Source organism: Loxodonta africana, unplaced genomic scaffold (assembly GCF_030014295.1).
Source record: "Loxodonta africana isolate mLoxAfr1 unplaced genomic scaffold, mLoxAfr1.hap2 scaffold_596, whole genome shotgun sequence".
NCBI classification, from domain to species: Eukaryota; Metazoa; Chordata; class Mammalia; order Proboscidea; family Elephantidae; genus Loxodonta; species Loxodonta africana.
The window spans coordinates 1-12,540 of NW_026975323.1; the positions used below are offsets into that span (position 1 = coordinate 1).

The 12,540-nt window shown below is 45.3% G+C and overlaps 1 pseudogene; it reads left to right on the top strand.

The window, feature by feature from the left end:
* Positions 1-8,686: 8,686 nt before the first annotated feature.
* On the top strand, positions 8,687-9,463 carry LOC100666240 (cellular tumor antigen p53-like; annotated as a pseudogene).
* The last annotated feature ends 3,077 nt before the right edge of the window (positions 9,464-12,540 follow it).

Below are 12,540 nucleotides of genomic sequence, written 5' to 3' on the forward strand. Positions count from 1 at the left end.
ATGAGGTGGGATTAGGGCAGTCATGTTAGTGAGGCAAAACTCAATCTACAAAATTTGTTTCTATTTTAAATCAATCTCTTTCAAGATATAAAAGAGAGAAGTGAGTACAGAGACATGGGGACGTCCTACCACTAAGAATGCAGAACCAGGAGGAGAGTACTTCCTTTCGACCCAAGGCCCCTGCATTGAGAGCTCCTAGGATGGTAAGATTGATGACAAGGACCTTCCCCAAGAGCTGGCACAGATAAAAAGCCTTCCCCTGGAGTTAGCATCATGAATTTGGACTTTTAGACGCCTAAACTGTGAGAGAACAAATTTCTCTTTGTTAAAGCCATCCACTTGTGGCATTTCTGTTACAGCAGCACTAGATGACTAAGACACCAACCTATCTACCAAAACAGCTTCTCTCACTGTCCCCTTTCTGCTACACGGAAGTGCCCTTTCTTCTATTAAATACTTAACACCTAGTATAAACAAGGCTACCTAAGACGGCTTCTCCACGTATTACATCCAAGATCTGTCCACATTTGTCATCAACTTTGTAAGTGTGTTATAATGGTACAGAGACCAGAAACACAGAAAGGGTGAATGCAACCCTGCCAGGATAGTTTATGTCTAATCCCTAGAGTCAAGCTGGTGCTTTCTATCAAAATAATGTGGATCACTTGGGTCTATATGAGGATTACAGCCTTTTTCACCTTTCCGACACAAAGTTCTAAAGAGTAATAAAAGAACACACGTATCATAGTAAAGCATTTATGAAAAGCGTATATGAAGACATTTTTTTTCCATATTCCAAAAGAGAGGAGACAGAAATGTAAAGGCTCTAGAACAAAGAGACTTCTCCGAACAGTCTCTGGTCTACATTAATTACCTGCAACAACTCTTCTGGATCGGCAGTCATTTAAAAAGATACTTTGATTTTGGGGGTTGCTTTTTCTCTCTGTCCTCTGGTCTAATTATATATGAGTCCCTTTCACATTATCGAGATCGCCCCATCAAGTGCACTTTCCTGACTGTTCTTCTGAGCAGCCTCCTTCCTGCCTCCTCCACCCTCCCCTTTCTTTCCTCTCTAAAAGAAAGCCTTCATCCAGAATACACTGTCACAATAAGCTAGGACAGGATGCCTTCAAATAAACTCAGATTCCAGCAGGGTTCACCGTTTCCCACACCCCTAAGCCTTTACCCTTCTCCAAATTCCCACTGCCCCTCACTCACTGCCATCACAAAGATTAAGAGTGATCTTTGGGTCCTGGAAATGTGGGCAGACAGGTATTGTTTCCAAGCACTTAGAGAACCCCCTAGTTGCCACGTGGTACTATGCACATTACTTCCTTAGACTGTGGCTACTTTACAGGTAGGGAAACTGAGGCATGATGAGGTTAACTCACTAAAATACAGTCCCAGAGAAACTCAGCGCAAGATTAAATTCATGTATCTCCCACGGTAGTTACTCTCAACTGGGGTCATTTTGGTGCCCCTCCCCCCTCCCATAGACATCTGGCATGTCTGGGGACATTTTTGATTGTCACAATTTGGCAGGGGGGCAGAGCTACTAGCATCCAGTGAGCAGAGACCTGTAATCCTGGTAAACATCCTACAACAACCGCCCACACCCCCCACACCAAGAGCTATCTGGACAAAAATGTCAACTGCATTGAGGTTGAGAAACTCTGGTCTACTGGTATCTCTAGGATTACTTACTTAGGCCCCTAACTGACAGTTAAAGAATGGCTTACTCTACAAATTTATCATTTTACAGCATTTACATATGCCAGTCAAGTGCTATTTCCGACATGCTATGCTTTTTAATTACTGTTCAAACAGAGGATATAGGGAGCCATAGAGGAAAATGAGTAGAGCTCACAAAGCCCAACTCTTTTCCTTTATTGAGAAAACCTGGCAAAGACCAGCTCCTTAGCGACCTCCATCCCCTGAGCTGAGGTCTGCCTGTGCCTTGCTGCCCACCTGGAGTCTTCAGTTGCTGACATGCTTCTGCAGCTGCCTTTTCTCTGCTTTGCTCATCTCCACGCACACGCGTCACTCCAGAGCAGTTATGATGTATGTTGATGGGAATCTCCAGAGATCTACAGCCCCAAATTGTCTCATTTGTTCATTAAATTGCACTCATTACCGAGCCATGTCAGGCATCTAAGGACATCAGCCTTTCTGGCTTCCCTGTCCGAGGCTGGGCAATGGGACATTATCTAATAAGGGCTCCAAAGTACTACCAAAAAGAAAACCAAACCTAGTGACGTCGAGTCGATTCCGACTCATAGTGACCCTATAAGACAGAGTACTGCTGCCCTATAGCATTTCCAAGGAGCACCTGTCAGATTTGAACTGCTGACCCTTTGGTTAGCAGCCATAGGACTTAACCATTATGCCACCAGGGTTTCCAAAGCACTAAAGCAAGCTTAAAACAACACTCCAACCAGTTTATAAGCTGAATACAATTTTTCTTTTTTAATCTTTCACTTCCTGCCCCTCTTTCCCAGCCATCCTTGGTTCTGCCTAGATTTCCATTAGTTGTCATTTTCTTTTCAAGGAGTCTGATTTTACTTCAAGCTGTAGAAGCTGGAGAGTTCAGAAAGAGACGTGGTATCTTTTCTACCCCTTCTTCCCAGACTTCCACCTGGACTCTGAGAAGGGGACACCAAACAGTGACTTTCTCCTTCTGGCCTCAACAATCATCAGCACAAATGAGAGCTCAAACCCAGCCTTGGTCATAATGCTCCCAATGCCAATACCCGATTCACTGTTGTTAGGTGCCTTCAGATTCCCAGGTCTTTCTCCCATGGAGCCGGTGGGTGGGTTCGAACTGCCAACCTTATGGTTAGCAGCTGAGTGCTTAACAATTGTGCCACCAGGGCTCCTTACCTGACATGTGACTGCCAGTGACAAAGGATAAAGTGGAACTGGCAAAAACCATGTGCTTTACTAATGCTATTATCTACCAAACCTGGAATCTTCAACTCTGGTAAGCTGTTTCCTTTCTAGAAAAAGTAATTAACAAAACAACAGTTAAGGAAAGTGATCCATGGAGAAGGAGGACAGTGGTTGAGGGAATGTGAGCTGGCAGAACTAACAACCTGATATGATACAGGAAAAGGGCAATCAGACCTGGTCCCATTCTCGACAACACACCTCAGGAAGGCCCAATAACCCTTCCCTGATTCGAGGAAAATCACGTCTCATGTAAATAAATCCCTAATAATGCCTGAGGTATTTCCATGCACATAATGAATTCCATCCTATCACCCAAAACCTAATGGCTTCCTGTTCACAATTATTGATTGGCATAGTGTCAATCACTTGAATCAATGGAGACTTTGGGAACCTTTAACAGGCAGGGCATCCCATTGCACTGACTCCGAGAGGCTGGAGAGACAAGAGTCCCTGTGACTTGGCAAAGTCAGAGTAACAATGGCAGCCACTGCCTTTGCCTTACCCTGGAGTACAGAGTGTGGCAGCCTTCAAACACATGTCTTCACAACCCACCAGCTCTGCTGCTTTTCACCACTCACTCACTTCTGCATGCTAGACCACGATCCATTGATCACCAACTGCCAGAGACAAAAGAAATGAATGAATGCATTAGGCCAAAAGACCTATGACTTCAAGTACTAAGTCACTGCTCGAATGTATTTGTTTTGTTACAGTTGGCTAAGCACTTAAGAAATAGACCCAAACACATATAACGGCTCAAGCTCAATAAAAGTTTACTTGTGGCTCCTGTACAGATACTGGACAGGTGAAAGATCCGTCACTGCAGTGGGCCTCCTCAATGCAGTCATCCAGGGACCCACGCTGACAACAGCCTTGTCATCTCTAAAACATTTCTAAGGTTGCTCTGGGGTGAGGCGGGGCCAAGATCGCAGAGTATTCAGATGCTTCCGGAGGTCCCACTTACACCAAAGACCTGAGAAAACAAGTGAAATGGTTACATATATGACAAAGTAGAATCCCTGAACATCAAGGACAAAGTTCGGAAATCGGACTGAGCGACAGGGCAAGGGAGAGATGGTTCGGAAGCAGCAAGGAGTTGCTGGACATGATTCGACAGGAACCAGTTCCCCTCAGGCACAATCCCCTGGAGCAACCGCAGCAGGGCTGGAGGTAGTGTTAGGGACCTGGTTTCCTCAGGGAGAGACAGCCAGCTGCACAGTCCACTCACATCTCACAAACCAGAGAAGAACGGCGCTCTCGGCAAAAGCTAAGTACTTGCATTTATTTTACCGCACCTCCAGCCCCCAAGACGGCTTCAGTGGCTGTCAATTTCCTGGGCCTGAGATAGGTTCTGCTGTGTGCCCTGAGCCATCCTCCTGGCCTTGGAATAAAAAATAATCTGCCAGATCCACTAAGCTGGGGAGCTCAGGACAGAAGCGGCTCCTGTCCAAGCACAAATGGTCCGTGGACTTTGAATACCTTTAACCCCTGCACGGACCTGTGTGGGCTCATTTCAGGACATTAGGCCCTTCTTGGTAGACTGCGACGGTATGTCTGCATGAGATCTGACTTCAACTGTCTCAGCTGTACGGTGGAGAGGTGGGTTTTTGATGTTTAACACCAATTTGCCTATTAAACAGGGTCCTAACCTACCCACATCAGGGGCCTGAGGACTGGTGGCTCCACCCACGTCACTTAGCCACCCACGACAGGGGTCCAAGGATAAGCGGTGCCTACCAGTCCTTACAACCAAAAGCATTGGGTGCCCATGATCCAGCTGTAGGACCCACCCACCTGTGCATTCCAGGTAACAGGGATACACTTTCCTCATAGACACTCAGGGGATGGTTGGCAGGCCCTTACGCTGTTCAGAGCATCACCCCCTGCAACACACAGACACCTGTGCCTACACCAGTCTCCCCTGCCCCCTGAAAACCAAGGTTGCTCTGGGGAGTTCTCTCTTTTCAAGCCAGCTAGGAGTGGAAACCACAATGGAGGAGCTACATGGAAGTTATCTTTTTGAGTTTGTGTCTTTTCCCTAGAAAGGGATCACAGTACTTCCTACTTTCACTCACATTATGCTGGCTAGAACTCAGTCACCAGTTGCCTAGAACTAACCACACAGACTGCTGCCAGGAGTCTGTGTTGTACAAGGCTGACTCCAGGCCAACCAAGAAGACAGCATTAGGTTTGTTGTTGTTAGGTGCCGTCGAGTAATTCTGACTCCCAAAGACCCTGTGTACAAAAGAATGAAACACTGCCTGATCCTGTGCCATCTTCACAATTGTTGCTATGTTTGAGCCCATTGTTTCAGTCCCTGTGTCAATCCATCTCACTGAGGGCTTTCCTCTTTTTTGGTGACCCTCTGTTTTTCCAAACATGATGTTCTACTTCTGCAGCTAGACCCTCCTGATCACATGTCCAAAGCATGTGAGATGAAGCTTTGCTATCCTCCCTTCTAATAAGCATTCTGGCTGCATTAGGTTTAGAGCAAGAAATTTTGGAGAAGATACAAGCACAGTAACCTTGACTTAGTTACTTAACAACTCTGAGTCTTGATTTCCTCATCTGTAAAATACCCTGCCTTCCTCTGAGGGTCACTGTTGTCACTGTTGTTAGGTGCTGGTGAACTGGTTCCAACTCATCGCGACCACATTAGGAGGCTCAGAATGAAACAAAGCAGCAGTTCTCAGACTCCTTGTGAGTGCACATCACCTGAGCATCTTGGTAAAATGTAAATTCTAACTCAAGAGGACAGGGCGAGGTCTGAGATTGTGCTTTTCTGGGAAGTTCCCAGGTGATGTCAATGCTGCTGGCCTCAGAGGAACAGAAAAGAGAGTAAAAAGAGATAGTTAGAGAATAGTTTTGTAAACCACAAAGTGATCTGTAGAAATAAAGTATTATTTTCCTGGTCCTGACTTTAATTGATTATAAATGAATCCCCAACTAGCCAGCAGTTCTAGGATGTGTTTAGTATGAGCATCAGATAGAATCTGACAGTCACAGGGTTTGGAGAACAGGAAGAATTTAAGGAGTTACTACCTACTACCACCCCCCTTATTTTGAAAACAAGGAAAGAAATTCTGAGAAATCACTGATGCCCCCCAAAAATCTCTCAATAACTTAGTAGTGTGATAGGATTAGAAGGCAAACATTTGGCTTTTTTTTTCCTGTCATTAAATAAACTCAATGATAGCCTTCTAAAGAAAAGGAATTTTTACTCTTCACTAAAGCTAGAACAAGTATGATTCTGGCCCATACCCAGAAAGGTCCCAGAAGGTGAAATTCACCAAGAAAGGCCACCGGGGTACTAAATACAGGCAAACTGTCACAGGGTACGCAACAGGGATTTTTTAGGCATATGATCTTCAAAATACAGTGAGCCCTAACAAAGCTATGTCCCCCATATCCAAAATGTCACTTAAACACAAATTACCTTCCTTTTACTTTCTGGCAAAAACGAGAGTTTTGTTTCCAATGCGTACAAATTCTGAGTCATTCCTATTTGGGGATAACCACAAAAAGAGAGAATTTGGGGTAGCAAATAGAAAAGGGAAACCAATGAATTCGCAGAAGAGGAACACAGGTTTTGGTGGCGAACCCTGAAGACAAAAGAATGTAAAGTTTGTTTTTTTTTATCCAGGCATGTAAATTATTTTGCATCTCTGAGATGATGGTGGGTTCTAGGAGCTTACAGAAGAACATGAGATGTAGGATCACTGATGTGAAAGACAGGAGTCAAAAACTCCCAAGTGATAAATCAGAAAGGCACAGAGTATCTGGAAACCAAATCGGAGAGGAAAAGAGGGGAGCCACTTAGCACGCATGTCATCTCCAACAAAGCAAAGGGAATTTGAAAGTGTCTTGGCGAAATTAGGAAGGAGTACTTATCGAGCAAGGAATGGTAAATGGAAATGAATACTTACATAAAAAAAAAAAAAAATTTTTTACATACTCATTATTAATTTAAGATGAGCCAATATCAGCATCTTCATTTAATGAGCAATTTTAAGTATTTTTAATAAAGATTCAACTACTACTTGAAACTTCCATATTCCACCTCACAGCTCTCTTCCACCTTAAGGCCTTTAACTCCTCAATCAAGAATTCTCCCATCCTGGGGATTTTCCAGGATCTTCTGTAGATTAGAGCGTTATTAGTATTCTTAGTAGCACGGGCTTCTTTGACAGCCTATTGAAGCCAAGAACTCCATCCTCAGAATAATGTTAATACTGTTATTAAAAAGGAAGCCATGTCGAAAAATTAGAACCCTGTGCATTGCTGGTGGGATTGTAAAATGGCAGTCACTGTGGAAAACTGTTTAGCAGTTTCTCAAAACATTGAACACAGAAGTACCATATGACCCAGCAATTCCACTCCCAGGTATATACCTAAACTATCTGAAAGTAGGCACTCAAACAGATACTTCTACACAAATTTTCATGGCAGCATTATTCACAACAGCCAAAATGTAGAAATTACCCAAGAGTCCATCAACAGATAATAAACAAAACATGGAATATGCACACAATGGCCTATTATTCAGCCACTAGGAAAAATGAAGTTCAGATACATGCTACCACATGGATGAACCCTGAAAACAGCCCTTTGGGAGTTCGGGAACCTCAGTTTAAGAACAAGTGATTGGGGAAGGACTCTTCTAGGATGGTGAAGGTTTTTTTCTTACAGGAAATGGTGTGCAGAAAAGTTTTTAAAAACCCGAAGATGCACAGTAAAAAAATCCTGCTCCGGATCAGTCAGGGAAGAAAAGAATGAGCTGCAAAGAGAAGTCTAACCTTGACTTTCTCCCCAAACCCAACACTATTCATGCCGTGCCTTCAAAATCCTATATTAAGGAATTCCCAAGAGATTTTCTTGGCCCCAGCCTCTATGTCCTGATGGCAGGTGAAGGGAGGCAGCACTGAGAAATGGAAGACCCAGATGAGATCCAAGCTTCAGTCTCAGACCCCTTGTTTTCTGCCACTAACTAGCTCTGTTAGCTTGGTCAGGTCACCTAGTTTCTGAATTGAAACCTCCTGTCTATAAAATGAAAAGTTTGAATTATACCATCTCTGGGATTCTTTCTAGCTATGACTTTGTGATTCTAAGATAATGCATAACTATCTGGGAAGTAATCTTAATGTGTCAAAAGTGCAAAGCCACCACCCGGGGCACAGCTAGCTGCTGGGCTCTGGGGGCACCTGCTTTCTGGGCTTGGAGTTTCCTTCCCAGGACTGTTACATACTTCCCTGAGGTTCCATGGACAGACTGACTTCCCTGGAGCTGCAATGGAGGAGCCCGAGTCAGATCTCAGTACTGAGCTCCTTCTGAGTCAAGAGACTTTTTCGTACTTGGGGAAACTCCTTCCTGAGAAGCTGGTTCTGTCCCCCTCACTGTCCCCAGCAGCGGAGGCAGTAGACGATCTGCTACTCCCAGAAGATGCTGCAGACTGGCTAGAAAGCCAAGCTGGGGCTCAAGGAATATCAGCAGCCCCTGCACCAGCCACCCTTACACCAGCCACCTCCTAGACACTTTCATCCTCTGTCCCTTCCCAGAAGACCTACTGCAGCAACTGTGGTTTCCATCTTGGCTTCCTGCATTCTGGGACAGCCAAGTCTGTCACCTGCACGTACTCCCCTGACCTTAACAAGCTGTTCTGCCAGCTGGCAAAGACCTGTCCAGTGCAGCCGTAGCTCAGCTCACCACCCCACTCCACCCCAGCACCTGTGTTCACACCATGGCCATCTACCAGATGTCAGCACATGACAGAGGTCGTGCAGCACTGCCCCCATCTTGAGTGCTACTCCGACTATAGCGATGGCCTGGCCGCTCCTCAGCATCTTATCCAGGTGGGAGGAATCCTGCGTGCTGATATTTGTAGGACACCATTACTCTTCGACATAGTGTGGGGTACCCTATGAGCTACCTCAGGTCGGTTCTGACTACCACCATCCACTTCAACTTCATGTGTAGCAGCTCCTGCATGGGGGGGGGGGAACCCATCCTCACCATCATCACACTGGAAGACTCCGATGGTAATCTGCTAGGACACAACAGTTTCGAGGTGCATATTTGTACTGTTCTGGGAGAGACAGACGTACAGAGGAAGAAAATTTCCACAACAAGTGGGAGCCAGCCTCTGAGAGGATCACTGAGTAAGCACTGCCCACCAGCACCAGCTCCTCTACCGAGCCAAAGAAGAAGCCAGTGGACGAAAAATATTTCACCCTTAAGATCCATGGGCATGAATGCTTCAAGATGTTCCTAGAGTTGAACGAGGCATTGGAGCTGAAGGATGCCCAGGCTGGGAAGCAGTCAGAGGGGAGCAGGGATCAATGCAGCCTTCCAAACTCTAGGAAAGGGGAATCTACCACCCACTGTAAAAAACTAATGTTCAAGAGAGAGGGGCCTGACTCAGACTGACGTCCTTCACTTCCTGTCCCCCATTTACACACCCTGTCCCTGCCCTCCTTTCCTACCATTTTGAAATTCATATGCTTGACCGCCTACTTGATACAGGTGTGTCTCGAAAACACTCAAGAACTCTTCACTTACCTTGGCATGGGCCTCCACTAAAGAAGCTGGCCTACACTGGTGTTCTGGGGGGCATGAGGGAGCTGGGACAATCCAGCTTAGATTGTAAGGTTTTTACTATAAGGAATACTTGGAAGAGATAGGATGGCGTTCCTGCACGTAAGAATTAGATTTTAAAAGCAGTCATAGAACTTACCATACCTGGGTTGGAAGCCTAGACCAGTAACAGACTAGCCAGGGGAACTATCTCAAGGGGTTTTATTTCTCCTGACAGCAATGTGTATGTCTATAAAATGCTGATACCTACCACCTACCTCGTGGGGTTTGCTGTGAGGTTAATGAAATGATATATGTATGACTCAAAGATCCCGTAGGGCTGGAAGTCACCAGGCTGCCTGGCCTTAAAACCTTCTCAGATTACATGGCATCTGGGACTTGGCCTCTGGGGAGTGCTGGTCCCCTGTCCCTGTTGGTTGATGGATTGACTAGGCAGCTGGTTAAGGGGAAGGAATTTCCTACTTCCTTTTCTGCTGGCCTAGCCACGTCCTGTCTAGCCTCTAGGTAAACCTCAGCACCTAAAAGGAAACCTCACCCCATCCCACTCCCTGAAGGATTCCAGCTTTTACATGGAATCCGTATCTACCACCACGTCTAACTGCAACCAGACACTCAGAGCCTAATTTCTTTTGCACTTTGGAAAGCACATTTGCATTCTTTGCCTACATCCCTTCTCCCCTCCCCTTTTTATATCTGTTTCTTATTTCACAATAAAACTTTGGTATTAAAAAAAAATACTAATGAGACTTTAAATTTCTTCTCACCCTATGTCATGGATTGTATTGTCACCCCAAAATTGTATTATGTGTAACAACTTGGTTAGGCCATGATTCCCATCAAACACAGACCTAAAGAACTGACCTCAGTGACAGAGACTGAGAATGAACAACCACGGGGAAGCAGTGACTGTTTTTGGAGTCTGGAGCCAGCGTCCCAGTCAGGAAACCTTTGCGCCGGGCTTTGGACCGGGCGCAGCGGAGCTAAGCACGGCATCCTGAGACAGCACAAACGTGGCACATGGCCCTACCCCCAAGAAGTGACCTCGAGAGAAGCCCAGCCAGTGCATACAACGCAGCAACACGGCTGACAGGAGGAGAAGACACCGGGAGGCAGTGACTGGTTTTGGAGCTGGGAGTGCGGCGTCCCAGCCAGGGAAACTTGGCCCTGGGCTTTGGACTGGGAGCAGAGGAACTAACCACGGCTTCTGGGACAGCGTAAGCACGGGACGCGGGCCTGACCCTCAGGGGCAATCTCTATGCAGCCAGTGCACACAGTCGAAGCGCCCCTCAGGAATCTCAGATAAAACAGTCATCCCAAGCAGGATAAGTAACTTTGTCTATATTCTGGGGTGCTACTCTCTCCTATTTATCCGAACCCTCCCCTCCCCTTCCCAAGCGGCTTCATTAACATTGGAATTTCCTGAGCCAGAGAGCGAATTGCACTGCGGTTTTTCTTTCTTTTCTTTTTTGGTCTTTTCCTAACCCATTCTCCTGGCCTGAGAGAATCAGCTACAAAAAACCCAGGGACCAAAAATCCTTCCCTAATTGGAGTAAAAACACAGAATCAGCTCCAGCCAAGCATATGTGATCCACAGTTTGGGGCTTTCATCCATACAGGGAACAAGGCGGCTATTATAATGCAAGGGCAATTCTGATAGGGATCTGACTGTAATTGTTTTAGCAGCTTACTGGAAAGACAAGTTTCCCAGGTCTGATATCTCTGCGTATTCAACAGAGCCCTCACTGACCCACAACAGGGAACTGAGGGCTAAAGCTCCCCCCAGACCACCTAGCCTCCTGCCTTAGGGGTCTGACGATGGTGACACCTACCAATCTGTACAGGTACTTGCATTGGGGGTCTAAGGTACAGCTGCAGAGCCCAACCACCAAAGTGCTTTAGGAATAGAGACACACCTACCTCACCGGCACTTGGGAGAAGCCTGTCAGCACCCTGCCCCCCCCACCCCCCGGAGTGTGAGCCCCTGCTGCTACTAGAATTTGGTGCACACAACTATCACCATTACCTTTCAGGTGGATACGTGACAGTATGCACCACACACTTGATGACCTAAAATCAGATTCTACTCAAGAGTAGTGAATGGACTCTTAGACTTATGTATTTGGTAACAGCCCAAACCAGCTGGTAATAGGTCATAAGTAAGTCAAGGGCTACAACAATCAAGACAGCACAATCTAGTAGCCCATCTACATATATTGAAACAAAACAAAACAAGATAAGACTCAGTGAGCAAATATAGAATAAATCACTACAATATCTTAGAGATGGCTCGGAGACAGCAGTCGATATCAAACCACATAAAGAAGCAGACCATGAATGCTTCTACAACTCCCCAAACTAAAGAATCAAAACCTTTCCCAAATGAAGATACAATCCTGGAATTGCCAGATGCAGAATATAAAAGACTAATTTACAGAATGCTTCAAGACATCAGGGATGACCTCAGAAATGAAATAAGGGAATCTACAGAAAAAGCCAAAGAACACACTGATAAAGCATCTGAAGAACTCAAAAAGATTATTCAAGAGCATAGTGGAAAAATTAATAAGCTTCAAGAATCGATAGAGAGGCAGCATTCAGAAATCCAAAAGATTAGCAGTAAAATTATAGAATTAGACAACTCAATAGGAAGTCAGAGGAGCAGACTTGAACAACTGGAATGCAGGGTGGGGGTTCTGGAGGACAAGGGAATGGACACCCACATAGCTGAAAAAAAATCAGATAAAAGAATTAAAAAAAACGGAGAAACACTAAGAATCATGTGGTACTCTATCAAGAAGAATAACTTGCATGTGATTGGAGTCCAAGAACAGGGAGGGATAACAGAAAATGGAGAGAGAATTGTTGAAGATCTGTTGGCAGAAAACTTCCCTGACATCATGACAGACAAAATGATATCTATCCAAGATGCTCACTGAACCCCATATAAGACTGATCCAAAAAGAAAATCACCAAGATATATTATCATCAAACTTGCCAAAA